This window comes from Salvelinus sp. IW2-2015, linkage group LG12 (genome assembly GCF_002910315.2).
Source record: "Salvelinus sp. IW2-2015 linkage group LG12, ASM291031v2, whole genome shotgun sequence".
Lineage (NCBI taxonomy): Eukaryota > Metazoa > Chordata > Actinopteri > Salmoniformes > Salmonidae > Salvelinus > Salvelinus sp. IW2-2015.
In genome coordinates, this window is record NC_036852.1 from 2,832,152 (window position 1) to 2,850,173 (window position 18,022).

The following is an 18,022-nucleotide window of genomic DNA, read 5'->3' on the forward strand; positions in this document are numbered from 1 at the left end:
CTGGAGACATAATGACGATAAGATAGTATGAGGAGAGGACTCGGCGGAACCTCGGATACATTTCTGCCTGTCATTCCACTGCATGGCATAATTAGCTTTCAGAACGCTGTATTTATTGTCACAAATATGTGTTTGGCTGAGACTCCAGCTTGAGAAGCAGAAAACAAAAGGGGGTGTAGCGGGTGAGATGGGGGATGGGGGTGCTGCTGTTGTTCCTACAGGCAGTTACCGATAAATAAAATAAAGTCTATATGAATTGTCAGCCTCGGATAATTGTGGGTTTCCATGGATACTGTTCCCACATATGGTCAGTTTCAGAAGAGAAGGGAAGAGTGGTGACATTAGCATATCATGCAAAACTCACACTCACTCAGTGTCTGATGCTAATATGTGCTACTGCTGCTCAAAGTGGTTACAGTAGAACAGAATATCAGTTCCTGGATCCAAACCGAGGGACGTTTCCATTGCTCCGAGGTTACCGTGGTTACCCGAGAAAGAGATGAAAAAGAATGCCAGAAGAATGCCACTGTTGCTAGGCATGAAGTGAATACATATTTATTTATCTGTTCATTGAGCTGTGCTTTTCTACCACTGTGCTTTTATAAAACCTAATGATGAACCTACATTTACAGTAGGGATTGTGTGTTTTTAAAGATTCTTTTCATTCATTGAACATCATATAATTATGTAATTATATATAATTATGTAATTATATATATATATAGTTATGTAATTATATATTCTAGGTGTCCATTTCAACTCTTTAACCTCCTCAACACTCTGTAGAGCAACTCCAGCTTTATCTTAGGAAGGCAGCCAAGTGGCTTACACAACGCAAAAGGGGAAGTATGACTTATAGATTATACATGGATATTTTTTTTCTCATCCAAGCAGTCCATTTGAAATAACCATGTTGATTTTGGTCTTAGTCTGCATTCAATTTTCACACCWTGGCAATTAGATAAATGTTAAACCATCAACGAAGCTCTTAACAATAATAATAATAATAACATTTTAGGTGAAATTGTGACCAATCTTTAAAACCTTAGATGCTTTGCACTTTAGCCTTGAACACTCCTTCCAACCCTCTTTCTCTGCACCATTTTCCCACAGGTGGCTCTTATGCCTTTCTTTGCTTTTTAAAGSGTGAACCCAGGCTGGGATTACCCCATCCAGATTATATCAGAATCATGATTGCACGGATAGGATCCTTTCATGCGTGGCAATGGACTGGCTGATGGATTTCGAGCCATACCACGCCAAACGCCAAGGGCACTGCATGTCTCTATGACATAAAGATCTGAGAAAAGAGTAAGGGAGGGAATATACTGTAGTATTCTCCTATATCTAAGGGAAATAAATAAGAGCATATAATCTGAGATGAGTCTCACTGCAGTAAAAACTGTGAAGGGAGATCGGTAGATAAGAAGGAGAATCCCTAAATGATGAAATAGGCCTATTCCACAATTCAGGGAAGATAGAAACAATCAGAAAGAATTTTATAATATAAACTCACTTTGATCATTACCAAATTAGATTTGTGATGATAATCCATACCCTGTTGATGTACCCTATTCAAGTCACTAAAGAGGCCATATTGCTTCAGTTCACAAAGTRGGTGAATGCCTATGACGTTAGCATTAGCAGCCATTAGTGATAGCCTACTGTGTGGGATGTCAATTTACAGAGCTGGGAGATATTCCCTCAATGAATTTGTGTCAATCATTATTGAAACAATTAGCGTGGCGGAGTTTATTGCTTTGTAAAGCATTGCATGCCCTCCATTAGGTTGATGATGGAGTATAGCTAACATGGTTGTTAAGGACACTACCAGACAAACAAAGAAAGAAAATAGGTCCATATTCCACTTGATCAGGTAGCCATCACACACACACTGACGTCCTATATACAATAAACACAAATATAAGCGCAACATGTGAAGTGTTGGTCTCATGTTTCATGAGCCAAAATAAAAGATCCCAGAAATGAGTTTCACTCAAATGTTGTGCACAAATTTGTTTACATCCCTGTTGCAGAACATTTCTCCTTTACAAGATAATCCATCCACCTAACAGGTGTAGCATATCAGGAAGCTGATTAAACAGCATGATCATTACACAGGTGCACCTGCTGGGGACAATAAAAGGCCACTAAAATGTGCAGTTTTGTCACACAACACAATGCCACATATGTCTCAAGTTTTGAGTGAGCGTAGAATTGGCTGCAGGAATATCCACCACAGCTGTTGCCAGAKAATTAAATGTTAAATTAAAACAACGTCTTTTAGAGAATTTGGCAGTACGTCCTGCCGGCCTCACAACCACAGGCCATGTGTAACAATGCAAACCTAGGACCTCCACATCCGGCTTCTTCACATCCAGCTCCTTCATATCATCTGAGACCAGCCACCCAGACAGCTGATGAAACTGTGGGTTTGCACAACCAAAGAATTTCTGCACAAACTGTCAGAAACCATCTCAGGAAAGCTCATCTGCGTGCTCCTTGTCCTCACCAGGGTCTTGACCTGACTGCAGTTTGGCATCGAAACCGACTTCAGTGGGCAAATGCTCACCTTCGATGGCCACAGGCACGCTGGAGAAGTCTGCTCTTCATGGATTAATCCCGGTTTCAACTGTACTGGACTGTGTGTATGGCGTTATGTAGATGAGCAGTTTTCTGATGTCAATGTTGTGAACAGAGTGCCCCATGGTGGTGGTGGGGTTAAGGTATCGGCAGGCATAAGCTATGGACACCGAACACAATTGCATTTTATCAATGGCTATTTGCATGCACAGAGATACCGTGACGAGATTGAGAGCTTCAAGTTCCTTGATGTCCACATCAACAACAAACTAACATGGTCCAAGCACACCAAGACAGTCATGAAGAGGGCAAGACAAAACGTATTCCCCCTCAGGAGACTGAAAAGATTTGTCATGGGTCCTCAGACCCTCAAAAGATTTTACAGCTGCACCATCGAGAGCATCCTGACTGGTTTCATCACTACGCGGTATGGCATCTGCTCGGCCTCTGACCACAAGGCACTACAGAGGGTAGTGTGTATGGCCCAGTACATCACCGGGGCCAAGCTTCCTGCCATCCAGGACCTCTATACCAGGCGGTGTCAGAAGAAGGCCCTATTAATCATGAAAGACTCCAGCCACCCTAGTCATAGACTGTTCTCTCTGCTACCGCACGGCAAGCGGTACCGGAGCGCCAAGTCTAGGTCAAAGAGGCTTCTAAACAGCTTCTACCCCCAAGCCATAAGACTCCTGAACAGCTAATCAAATGGTTACCCAGACTATTTGCACCCCCCCCCCCCCCCCCACGTTGCTACTACTCTCTGTTACACTACTCTCTGTTACACTGCTCAAAAAAATAAAGGGAACACTTAAACAACACAATGTACTCCAAGTCAATCACACTTCTGTGAAATCAAACTGTCCACTTAGGAAGCAACACTGATTGACAATAAATTTCACATGCTGTTGTGCAAATGGAATAGACAAAGGTGGAAATTATAGGCAATTAGCAAGACACCCCCAATAAAGGAGTGGTTCTGCAGGTGGTGACCACAGACCACTTCTCAGTTCCTATGCTTCCTGGCTGATGTTTTGGTCACTTTTGAATGCTGGCGGTGCTTTTCACTCTAGTGGTAGCATGAGATGGAGTCTACAACCCACACCAAGTGGCTCAGGTAGTGCAGCTCATCCAGGATGGCACATCAATGCGAGCTGTGGCAAGAAGGTTTGCTGTTGCTGTCAGCGTAGTGTTCAGAGCATGGAGGCGCTACCAGGAGACAGCCAGTACATCAGAGACGTGTAGGAGGCCGTAGGAGGCAACAACCCAGCAGCAGGACCGCTACCTCCGCCTTGTGCAAGAGGAGCAGGTGGAGCACTGCCAGAGCCCTGCAAAATGACCTCCAGCAGGCCACAAATGTGCATGTGTCTGCTCAAACGGTCAGAAACAGACTCCATGAGGGTGGTATGAGGGCCCGACGTCCAAAGGTGGGGGTTGTGCTTACAGCCCAACACCTTGCAGGACGTTTGGCATTTGCCAGAGAACACAAGATTGGCAAATTCGCCACTGGCGCCCTGTGCTCTTCACAGATGAAAGCAGGTTCACACTGAGCACATGAGCACATGTGACAGACGTGACAGAGTCTGGAGAAGCCGTGGAGAACGTTCTGCTGCCTGCAACATCCCCGCATGACCGGTATGGCGGTGGGTCAGGCATGGTGTGGGTGGCATTTCTTTGTGGGGCCGCACAGCCCTCCATGTGCTCGCCAGAGGTAGCCTGACTGCCATTAGGTACGAGATGAGATCCTCAGACCCCTTGTGAGACCATATGCTTGGTGGGTTGGCCTGGGTTCCTCCTAATGCAAGACAATGCTAGACCTCATGTGGCTAGACTTGTCAGCAGTTCCTGCAAGAGGAAGGCATTGATGCTATGGACTGGCCGCCCGTTCCCAGACCTGAATCCAATTGAGCACATCTGGGACATCATGTCTCGCTCCATCCACCAACGCCACGTTGCACCACAGACTGTCCAGGAGTTGGCGGGATGCTTTAGTCCAGGTCTGGAGGAGGATCCTCAGGAGACCATCCGCCACCTCATCAGAGACATGCCCAGGCGTGTAGGGAGGTCATATAGGCACGTGGAGGCCACACCACACTACTGAGGCCTCATTTTTGACTTGTTTTAAGGACATTACATCAAGTTGGAATCAGCCTGTAGTTTGGTTTTACACTTTAATTTTTTGAGTGTGACTCCAAATCCAGACCTACATGGGTTGATACATTTGATTTCCATTGATCATTTTTGTGTGATTTTGTTGTCAGCACATTCAACTATGTAAAGAAAAAAGTATTTAATAAGAATATTTCATTCATTCAGATCTAGGATGTGTTATTTTAGTGTTCCCTTTATTTTTTTGAGCAGTGTATTATCTATGCAAGGCCACTTTAACAACCCTACCTGCATGTACATAATTATCTCAATTACACCGGTGCCCCCGCACATTGACACATTGACTCTGTACCGGTACCCCCTGTATATAGCCCCGCTATTGTTATTTACTGCTGCTCTTTAATAATTAGTTTTTCTTATCTCTTACTTATTTGTTTTTATTTGTTTTTTTAAGGTATTTTCTTATAACTGCATCGTTGGTTAAGGGCTTGTAAGTAAGAATTTCACTGTAAGGTGTTGTATTCTGCGCATATGAGAAATAACATTTGATTTGAGATCCTGAGGCCCATTATCGTGCCATTCATCTGCCACCGTCACCTCATGTTTCAGAATAATAATGCACAGCCCCATGTCTCAAGGATATGTACACAATTCCTGAAGCAAAAAATTATCCCGGTTGTTCCATGGCCTGCATACTCACCAGACATGTCACCCATTGAGCATGTTTGGGATGCTCTTGATTGATGTGTACGACAGCGCGTTCCAGTTCCCACCAATATCCAGCAACTTCGCCGAGCCATTGAAGAGGTGTGGGACAACATTCCACAGACCAAAATCAACAGCCTGATCAATTCTTTGTGAAGGATAGGTGTCGCGCTGCACGAGGCAAATGGTGGTCACACCAGATACTGACTGGTTTTCTGATCCACGCCCTTACTTTTTTTAAAGGTATCTGTGACCAAGAGCTGCAAATTTGTATTCTCAGCCATATGAAATCCATAGATTATGACCTAATGAATTTATTTCAAATGACTAATTTCCATGAACTGTTACTCTTTGAAATTGTTGTATGTTGCATTTTATATTTTTGTTCAGTGTACATTATACGCTGCTAAAGCTGCACAGTACTTCCTCGCATAGAATGTGCTTAGTAAGCAGCAATAACCTCTCATTGTTGTGTTCAGATACCTAAAAGTAGTTTTTCCTGCATTCATCCTTCTCGAAGTCAAAGCAGAAGTTGTGAGACATCAGAAGTTCAGCTCACAGTTTCTAAGTGGGGACAAACATATTTCGACATGTGGGATTTTCCAAAATCCCAGTGATTTATAATAAACAACACCAATGTCACGGGAAAGAAAGGATTTCGAAAAGATAGCCTTCCGTCATGTGTTTCATTGCTGTTGAACAATGACAATGAAAAGCTTACATCATAAAAACATTATAAAACCAGAATATCATTGTCAAAGACTGTGACACTATGCTGACACTGCCAACACATCTACATTAACAAATAATAACTGTGGTTCAATGGCTGTATTTTCACAAATAGTCTCAGATTAGGATTGATGATCTAGGATCAAGTCCACCCTCTTATCCATACGAAAAAGTGTGAAAATGTATGCACTAACTAATGTAAATCCTCTGGATAAGAGTGTCTGCTAAATTAGTCAAATGTAAATGCTCTCATTATGATTTAAAAGTCACAAATATTCCTTGATCAGCAGTCTACACTGAGATTCTTTGTGAATACGGGCCCTGATCTATCACTAATAAGGACAAAAGGTATGTTCCATCATACATGCACTCTTTCAAACCTACGCATAGTATTTGAACCATAGACATATAATCTGTGGACCGTGGAAACTCAGTATTTCATCCAGTTCATCGTCAATGTGGCTTGCACATCCTGCAACTACGACCCCCAGATCTCTCTTCATCCACTCAGTTACACGGCTCTGTAAAACCAATTAGCTGTACAAAGACCAGCCATCACAGAAGGACATGCTACCCAGTCATCTCACTATCGCCTGAGGGTCACTCATCATCACCATGTTGGAGTCCAGCTATCTGATTGCAAAAAGCCCAGCCACTGCCCGAGGACCTTTACCACCTACACACAACAACAACTTCACGGGTGAAAGCTTTTCACAATACAGACACCATGGTCAAAAGGACTGATTCTTTTTATTAGCTTGGGTGTTCAGGAACTGTAAAGAAAGGAATGCAAGTACGTCTCAAGGTATGTACTGTATACCAGCAGCGTACCACCCTGCATACCACTGCTGGTTTGCTTCTGAAGCTAAGCAGGGTTGGTCCTGGTCATTCCCTGGATGGGAGACCAGATGCTGCTGGAAGTGGTTTTGGGAGCCCAGTAGGAGGCACTCTTTCCTCTGGTCTAAAAAAATATATCCCAATGCCCCTGTGTAGGGTGCGGTCTTTCAGGTGGGATGTTAAATGGGTGTCTTGACTCTCTGAGGTCATTAAAGATCCCATGGCACTTATAGTAAGAGTATGGGTTTTAACCCTGGTGTCCTGGCAAAATACCCAATCTGGCCCTCAAACCATCACGGTCACCTAAGAATCACCAGTTTACAATTGGCTCATTCATCCCCCTCCTCTCCCCTGTAACTATTCCCCAGGTAGTTGCTGTAAATGAGAATGTGTTCTCAGTCAACTTCCCTGGTAAAATAACAGATAAATAAAAACAAATGCTTGTGTAAATACTGAATCCATGACCTGTCTTCTGGTGGACATACTGTTGTTAATTCGGTCATCCTTTTACTCATTCAATGACTCATCTGAAACTGAGAAGATGACTGGTTAAAGGAAAGGTGTTGGATGAATCTGAATGCTCAATATTCACAGAATACGGCAGGAGTCGAGGACACTGACGATATCGAAACAAAAAAAGGTAGCAGACAACGTTTTTTTGGGTCTTTTGGCCTGTTCTTTCAAGTTTTTTTTTAGAGGCATCAGCAAGAAAACAAAACAAAGACAGCAAACTGAAAAACAACGAGCTTATGCCTCTGCTTCTTAGCTTTCTTTGTGTTGGATTTCCAACTGCGTGCAGGGTAACATTTTATTGGATAAGCTCTTATCGAGGTAAATAATAGGTATGGATTGAATTCACTTAGCGCTTTTTTAGATGGAATTGGAATCAGACAAGTTAGTAGATTGGCAGTTTCATATCCATTCCCTTGTATAATACATAAGACTGGATGGGCAGGCAGGTAGCCTAATGGTTAAAAGCATTGGGTCAGTAACTGAAAGGTTTCTGGTTTGAATCCCCGAGCCGACTAGGTGAAACATCTGTTAATGTGCCCTTGAGCAARGCACTTAACTGCAATTGCTCTTGTAAGTCACTCTGGATAAAAGTGTCTGCACAAATGTATGTTGTCAAATCCATTGTTTACTGTGTAACATAAACGTTTGTCTCGGTGACTGATTTTCAAAATAATTTCTGTTACTATCTGACGACAGTACTAGTAAATGCTCTTCAGCATATCAACGAGTAGAGGCTCTCACATGTTTTGTTATGCTTTTCTGATGTCTGACTAAAAGGTATGCTGGAGYTAGATATGTTTGTTTRTTTTTTTATTTTTAAGATAACTTTGTTCGATTACTTGCATGGTAGTACATTTGTCTGCAGTGTTGACGGCGAATGCCATTGTTGGTCTCATAGTAAAGCAGTAGTTGAATATGTCAAGCTCTTCTGAATGCTTCTCTGGAATGTCCTTTTGAATGTTTTTCAGGGATTTATAAAACACAAACAAATAACGATTGGCCTTAGAATACAGTATAAAACYCTGACTGACAAAAGACATGAGCAACAGCCTTCACAGGAAAAACAATTGAATTTGTTGTTTTGAAAATGTGTCTAAGAAAGTAAAATATTACTTAAGTTGTCAGTGTTACAATCACTATAGTCAGAAGTGACAGAAAATAAGCCTCTCATCCCGTCAGGGAGTGAGTATGTGAGTGTGTGTGTGTGGTGTGTGTGTGTGTGTGGTACAAATTATATCAGAGGAAATGAGCAGATTAATAATGACTTGTCAGCATAGGTACCCCAGCGTGAGATGGACAGCACAAATGAACTCCAATTTGTTTTGTCACATGCACCAAATACAACAGGTGTAGAGCTCACAATGCTTACTTAAAAGCTCTTTCCAAATGATGCAGTTAAATAAGAAATATAAAAAAACACCTAATAAATAAAACACACAAGAATGAAGCAATGTACAAGGAGTACCTAGTCGATGTATTTCAGGTACAGGATAGGAGGAAGGGGTATATTCCATTAATGTCCACACTCACAGGCTACAGTAATGAGATGTGCGCATATTGATGTCTTGCTATTAAGATCTCATCTTTGACCAACCTCAGCACCTGGTTGTAATGATTTTAAATTTCCATGAGAGTTTTAATAAATGCACATGCATTTTGCCTTAAAGCATGATGATCACCACCCATGACAAACAGACATCTCTGGTTGAGATACCAGGCTGAAAGAGTTCGAAAATATTTGAATTAAAGATCCACATTTGAGGATTCCTCTTCGTACACCTCTAACTAGGTACTTATCCTTTCTAGAATCATCCCTGTGGCAAACAAGACATTGGTGAAATCAATCATCATGTTTTAGTCTGTATTTTTACTGCTCCGGTGAGATTGGGTCTGGAGAGAAGCTTGACAGATATATTTTGTAGGATGACAGAGATAAATAGAAATGAACACACGACACGTTAGTGTCTAGCTTTATTTTGGRACCGATCGAAGAGTCATTTTACACTGTCAGGTTTTTAAGTTGTTAAAATGAACCAGTTTTTATTGTATTTACCAATAAATAGTGTAATGCATTGTATAATAAAACATAGTGCCTTCAGAACGTATTCACACCCCTGTTGTGTTTTTAAGAAAGGTTAACAAATTAATAAAAATGCGAAGCTGAAATGTTTTGAGTCAATAAGTATTCAACCATTTTCTGTATGGCAAGCCTAAATAGGTTCARGAGTAAAAATATGCTTAACAAGTCACATACTAAGTTACTAAGGTACTCACTCTGTGTGCAATAATATTGTTTAATATGATTTTTAAATGACTACCCCATCTCTGTACCCCACATACAGATAATTGTGTAAGGTCCCACAGTCAAGCAGTGAATTTCAAGCACAGATTCAACCACAAAGACCAAGGAGGTTTTCCAGTGGCTCGAAAAGAAGGGCACCTATTGGATATCCCTTTGAGCATGGAGTTATTAATTGCACTTTGGTTGTGTATCAATACACCCCAGTCACTACAAAGATACATGCGCCCTTTCTAATAGTGATTTTAAAACAATTACAGAGTTTAATGGCTGTGATAGGATATAACTAAGGATGGATCAACAACATTGTAATTACTCCATAATACTAACATAAATGACAGAGTGAAAAGAAAGAAGCTTGTACAGAATAAATCTATTCCAGAACATGCATCCTGTTTGAAATAAGGCACTGAAGTAATACTGCAAAAAAATGTGGCATAGACATTAACTTTTTGTCCTGAATACAGAAGTGTTTGGGGCAAATCCAGTACAACTCATCACTGAGTACCACTCTTCATATATTCAAGCATGGTGGTGGCTGCATCATGTAATGGGTATGCTTGTCATTGGCAAGTACTAGGGAGTTTTGTAGGATAAAAATAAAAATAATAGAGCTAAGCACAGGCAAAAACCTGATTCAGTCTGCTTTCCAACMAACACTGGGAGACAAATTCATCTTTCAGCAGGACAGTTACCTAAAACAGCTGTAATTGCTGCCAAATGTGATTCTAACATGTATTGACACAGGGGGTTGAACACTTATCTAATGATCCATTAGATTATTTTGTGTAGATCGTTGACAAAAAAATGACAATGAAATTCATTCTGATCCCACTTTTTAACACATAAAAGTGTGGAAACAGTCAAGAGGTGTGAATACTTTCTGAAGGCACTGTATTCTTTGGTAATTGTACAATATAGTACATCTGACAGTTGTAGGCTATCACAAGTCCTGTGGGACCTATTTCTTTGTAACAAATTACCACAAAAATGTCACACAAGCATGGCTGTCAACACACAGCTATAGACTACACCTTTGAAAATAATGATAGCCTTATTAAACCGATTTTGTTAGACATCCATAAGGCAATAGCCAGTAGTTTTTTGGGGATTGACCATAATAAAAGTTGTTCTCTTATTTTTTTTTACTACAATGGCCTTGTTATATAGACTTTTCCTCGACCTACTAATCAATTTATACTGGCAGCGAATGGCAGTTTTTAGCCATACAAATCTTTTCATGAATGATAAAGTCTAATTTATTGCTTTGGTACTTAATCTTGTGACTGATTGGAAACATCTGGTTGATAAATGGCTTGCATAAAATTAATTGTGAAGGAACACAGAATGAATCACGCAAGAATGGTTATTGCTACCACGGGAGGAACATTCAACACAAAATATCTGCATAAGCCAGAGATGGGCATTAACAAGCAAACTTAGGAAATTTGAAATTACCTGTATTAGGCTACAGTCGGAGAATATTAGGCTACAGTCTGAGAGTACTAGGCTACAGTCGGAGAGAATTAGACTACAGTCGGAGATTAGTAGGCTACAGTCAGAGAGTATTAGGCTACAGCTGGAGAGTATTTAGGCTACAACCGGAGAGTATTAGGCTACAGTCAGAGAGAATTAGGTTACAGTCGGAGAGTGCCAGGCTACAGTCGGAGAGCAGTAGGCTACAGTCAGAGAGTTGTAGGCTACAGTCAGAGAGTATTAGGCTATGGTAGGAGAGTAGTAGGCTATGGTAGGAGAGTAGTAGGCTACAGTCGGAGAGTAGTAGGCTACAATCAGAGACTAGTAGCCTACAGTCAGAGAGTAGTGGCCTACAGTCAGAGAGTAGTAGCCTACAGTCAGAGAGTAGTAKYCTACAGTCAGAGAGTATTAGGCTACATTCAGAGAGTAGTAGGGTAAAGTCAGAGAATATTAGGCTACATTCAGAGTAATAGGCTATAGTAGAAGAGGAGCAGGCTACAGTAGGAGAGTAGTAGACTACAGTTGGAGAGTATTAGGCTACAGTAGGGGAGTAGTAGACTACAGTCGGATAGCAGTAGGCTACAGTTGGATAGCAGTAGGCTACAGTCGGATAGCATTAGGCCACAGTCAGAGAGCATTAGGCTACAGTCAGAGTAGTAGGCTACAGTAGGAGAGTATAAGGCTACAGTCAGAGTAGTAGGCTACAGTCGGAAGAATATTAGGCTACATTCAGAGTAGTCGGCTACAGTAGAAAAGTAGTAGGCTACAGGGATGGTAGTAGGCTACAGTCTGAAGAGTAATTAGGCTATAGTCAGAAAAGTTATTAGGCTACATTCAGAGTAGTAGGTACGTGGAGGGTAGTAGACTACAGTAGGAGAGTAGTAACCTACAGTGATAGTAGTAGGCTACAGTCTGAAGAGTCTTAGGCTCATTCAGAGTAGTAGGCTACAGTAGGAGAGTATAGGCTACAGTCAGAGTAGTAGGCTACAGTCGGAAGAATATTAGCTACATTCAGAGTAGTAGCTACAGTAGGAAAGTAGTAGGCTACAGAGATGGTAGTCGGCTACAGTCTGAAGAGTATTAGGCTATAGTCAGAAAAGTATTAGGCTACATTCAGAGTAGTAGGCTACAGTGAGGGTAGTAGACTACAGTAGGAGAGTAGTAACCTACAGTGATAGTAGTAGGCTACAGTCTGAAGAGTCTTAGGCTACATTCAGAGTAGTAGGCTAAAGTAGCAGGAGTAGTAGACTACAGTAGGAGAGTAGTAACTACAGTAGTAGTAGTAGGCTACAGTCTGAAGAGTCTTAGGCTTACATTCAGAGTAGTAGGCTACAGTAGGAGGAGTAGTAGACTACAGTAGGAGAGTAGTAACCTACAGTGATAGTAGTAGGCTACAGTCTGAAGAGTCTTAGGCTACATTCAGAGTAGTAGGCTACAGTAGGAGGAGTAGTAGACTACAGTAGAAGAGGTAGTAACCTACAGTGATAGTAGTAGGCTACAGTCTGAAGAGTCTTAGGCTACAGTCAGAGTGGCAAATGAAGCAAGTGCTAGTAAATGAAAAACAATGATGCTGCATCTTGGTGGACAGATCTACGCCATTATCTATAAGATATTGATCACTGAAATGATTCAAAACGAAATAACCTGCATTCTCAGTGTTGTATTATTCACTATTCCCCCCTGTACTATTAAACAGAGTGATGTTTAGGGACAAAAAGAGGACACAAAAGCTAACACTCTCTTCACACCACCTCAAAAATATGCTTTACTGTCACTTTTTTTTAAAGAGAACGTGCCAACACACACGGCCATAATATSAAAGTTACCCAGACAAACATATTAAAGTGGTGGTTGGGGGGGGGTTGAGCCCAAGGTGAGGCACACTAACAACAGTACGAGGCTCTAGCTGCAGTCAGAATAATGTGATTCTTTAGCTAGCGGCCATTATCTCTTGTTTACCCCTTGAGCGCCCAGAACTGAGCCGGAGCCCAAGTTGCCACAGACCTTTGCCATAGTTTTATATCTTCTGGCATTTGCAATTAGCYCGCCACTGCACACTCACACATCACAAAACCAGATGTCTGTCGTTGTCCTTGAGCCTCATACAGATTTCCCTGCCAAGATTAAAAGTTCTGCCTGGGCAAACAATGGAATGTGGCAGTAATGAGGGTATGACCACGTCTTCAACTGTTAACTCTTAATTATAGATGTGTTTTTTTCCCCCCTCTCTTTCCTATTGTTGCTGTGTTTGCAACGATGAATATATGCAAAGTTGAATGTTCGGTCATACATGGATAGGGCATATGTGATAAACTCCGTTGAGGATTTGAATCTGCACGAGRGTGACACTCTTAGAAAAAATGGCTCCAAAAGTGTTCTTCGACTGTCCCCATAGGAGACCCTTTTCATTTCCAGGTAGAATCTTATGTGGAAAGGGTTCTACATGGAACCTAAAATGGTTCAACTTGGAACCAACAAGGGTTTTTCAAACGGTTATCCTATGGGAACAGCYGAAGAACCCTTTCAGGTTTTAGATACTGTAGCATTTTGTCTAGAATATGTACATTGATTTATTTGAGGGTACCTATTAGACAAGTGGTTTTGTTTGACGTTTCTCTTCATTCTTATATTGGTTGTATATTTATGGTCCAATACACCGCTTGGTTTATTATTTTTATTTATGCAATTTATCCTTTCCAAAGCAGACATACACTACCGGTCAAAACTGACCTTCACTTTTTTGGTTACTCAATGATTCCATATGTGTTATTTCATAGTTTTGAAATATAGTTTCTACARTGTAGAAAATAGTAAAAATAAAGAAAAACCCTTGAATGAGTAGATGTTCTAAAAACCTATGACCGGTAGTGTACCTGCATACCTGCATTTACTATGAAACCTGCTGACAAAACCACCCTGTCTGTATCAATGAATGAAAAAATCTAAACTAGACTAAGTTGCCTAGCAAAATGGGTGCACTACAATCACAGAATCCTGAGTGTCCTGAGAGTGAGGGGAAAAGGGTGTCGTACAAATACATGAATGGGAACAACATTACGAAAATGGTTCTCATCTCATTCAACTCTGCGGTGGATGCTTTCAAAGGAGGCAGCAAAGTACTTGGGTCAGCCTGTGTGATGAATGTAATTGGGCATTAAAAGGGAGAGCCAGGGAGGTTAACTAGGCAATCGTGTTAGGGGAAATTTGATTTGTACACAAATATAGTATTGATTCTGGCCGGTAGACGGAACTGTTATTCGGCAGGCAGAACCCCTGCATGCTTTGTCAGGAAACAGTATAGATCTAGAATTGTGTGTACAGAGATTGGTGATTCCCCATTGAAATGTACAGTAAGTCAATGATATGCATAGATGACATGAGTAGGTGTCTTGATGCAAAGGACTGTATTAATGGCCAATGCACATGCCCTCTCTTGCATATCACACCATATTTGACAAGATCATAATCCTCATCAAGAGTATATGCAGCTCTTCCTCATCCAGGCATGATGACCATCAGCCCCAACAGCCTCTACCAGCCTACCACAGGGTCTGAGTAGCTACAGGCCATATTCAGACCATGTGCTCCTCTTCCACTGGACCCACTGGGCCAATCAGAGTGGGATGGGTGGGCATGTAGTCTGTTCTTGCAGATCAATGTGAAATGTGTTAGTTTCTTGTCTTTCTTATGTAGCTACTGTAGACTGCTTTGCAGACATTACGCTATGCAGACACTTGCTGGCTCTGAGCTCAATGCTGTTAGCACTATCACCCAGTTTGTTTGATTTGACTGAGCTGGTTAGCTAGCGGTATAATCTTCAGTGTTTCACTATGTGTACTTGTATGTGCAAACATTTCCCAAAGCCTGCTTCTAGGAATCCCAAGGTGTTTTGTATGTTACCAACTGTTGGTAATTAGTCAAAGGAAAAGCCTGCTTAGATGTATGCATCTTTTGAATTTGCATGCCCTTTTGCTACGGCTTAGCTTTCATTTTGTAAGTACCTTACCACACAGATTTGTTTCTGAACTTGGTCTTAGGGAAAAAACGTCCAACATTTCCAGTTGTACTCTGTCTGCTATTCAGAGTGGCTTTGCTCTATTAGACTGTATCATTTCCAGTCTCTTTGTACGGTGAGAGCACTGCTTTTAGATCCGTTACTCAAGGCGTTACCCTACAGACTAACGAGGYAGCTACTGCACCCATGGAATGGGAACAACTTATATTCTTGTTGGGAAGTCAACACCACTGTGTGATACAGCTGTGATCCTCTGAATCTTCTGAAATAGTGCAACCTCTCTTAAAGTAAATATAAAGACCTATGGACTCCCCTCACTGGGAGGCACCCGCCATGTGCTTACAGCTGATTCAGCCGCTACTTACTGCGAGGCCTAACCGTGGCTTAGACTCTGTAAAGTTAATCACATTACATTTTCCCAAATAATCGTGTTTATTCCAGGGCTCACAATCACACAAACAAAGTATGAGCTGCATATTTGGATGGCTTTATTACTGTTTCCAAACCCATTCTTCAGGAGGCCTTGCTTTGCTAAACAGGCTTTGCTCCCCTGGGATGCCCTGTTGAAAATATAATCGCTCTCAGTGGCCTCTCAGTGTTTGGTCTGGCTGGTTCTAAGCCGGCGATATTTACATGGCTCATTTTGAAATGCCTTTAGAGAAGACTCAGCAGCTGCAAGTAAGCCCTCTTTACCGTCCTTACGATCAATCCCTCAATGTGATATAACATGTCTGTTCTAGCTATTTCTATCTATGTCCTTTGATTCTCCACCAAAAGTCATACATTTATTAATAATAATATTTAATAGATTAGGGTCTAAAAACATATGTTTTTGGGTGCAGAGAGTGATCTATTTGAAAGGTGTTGTGTTGTCACTTTCTCTTGTCCAACATGCAGTTTATCTTTGAGATTTGTTTACTTCATTTAACAGGTGCGGAGATTGAATTTAAGTGACTATATCTGTAGAGAAAAGAAGGAAGGGAATCGCTGCTAGGATACAAAATCTCTGGAAATCTCTTCCCTTCAAATATCAGGCATCAGTCTCTCAATAATGTCATATTTGTCCTTGAAAGAGTTCAAGTTTTAACTGAAATAACTGTTTCCAACAAAGACTTAGTACAAAGTCAACAAATATGCCCTCTTTGGAGAATACAGCGCATGGTGCAATTATTCCTTTGGATAGCAGCCACATTAAACTTAAGATATTGGCAAAGACCATGAATAACATTTCAATAGACAAGCAGAAGCTTAATGCAAGCAGTAAGCACATATATTTTTTGATTCACCTTTAAAAACGTATTTGAAGTGATATCTTCCCCCATCTAACTGAATCTTTTTCATTGAACTCTTCCAGGAACTGTGCAACTTTAAATCAGATCGGAAAGTTAAAAGTTCTCAATAGCAGGCCAAAACTTTGAAAACAAAATTGAAATATATTTCCCTAAGCTGACTCCCCGAACATATCCATAGACTTACATTGCAGGCAGATTGGAACTTGCATTCTTAACGAGGGCGTCAATGATCGATACTTTCACTTTGAACAATTCACTTCACGCTATTTGCTAACTATGCTACAGTTTGAATGCTGAATCATGAAAAATACTACTCGCATACAGACATTTGAATTATAGATAATGTAATGTTACTCCATGGTAAGCCAGAGACTATGAGCATATGTCCTTGTCCAAAAAAAAGTGAAATAATATATTCTCTGTCTACAGCTGCTTGCCTTAAGAATCATTGTATAGGACCCTCTCAATGGGGTTTCACACTTTGGGACTGGATCCTAAAAATATGCAGAAGTTATGGAGATTAAGTCAGTTGCATCCAGTCAACGTATTGCAACCTATGACATTATCAGACTGCCGTTTCAAACTCTCTTTTCCARTGTGAGCATGTACTAAATAAGAACACTCAGTTGTTGATATAGTCAGTGCTTGGCTTTTAATGAGATACACAGGTAAACGATCAGACCGTTTCATCAAGTCATATATTCCATCAGGTAATAGGCGCTGCGTCCCAAATGGCACCATATCCACTATATAGTGCACTACTTTTGAGCAGAGATATAGGCTCTGGTCAAAAGTAGTGCACTAAATAGACAAAGGGTGGCATTTGGAACACGGCCATGGTGTTTTTATGGTGTTTTGTAACAGCATCATGCTTGACTGCCTTTTTGAAAATGCTTTTGAAATATTCAGGAAGAGTGTCAGTGAGTCTGTGCTCAACTGAACCAGATGGGGGTTGAATCTGATTCATATTCACAACCGATAGTCCCATCGCCAAACAAGTACAGCTTACTTCTCCCAGCAGGCCTTTAATGGCTGGAGATTGAGGATAGAAACAAACATAAAGCATAAGAGAGTGTGATAGACTCCATAATTGTATTTTCATAGCTGAAAACCATATTTGCTCTTAGCTTGGTAGGCTTATTAGAACACACAATCGATACAGCAGCATTACCAGGGAAACCAAGCATCATGGTGAGCTCAAATAAGAGTTTAATTACAAAGCAACCAGCTCTCGATTGTGACAATTTGAGATAATACTTCCTACATTTTCTRTTAGTGATATAAACAAAATGCGGAGGGTTAAATCCATTTGAATTCAATCACTTTTTGACAGCACCCCTTTTGATTTGAACAATACCTTCCATACATATTTGTCCATAGTAGAAGTGCTAAGTACTTTTTGGACCTGAATGACAAAACATTGAAGAGATAAAGGTGCTCAAAGTTGACCTATTTTGCATACCTATT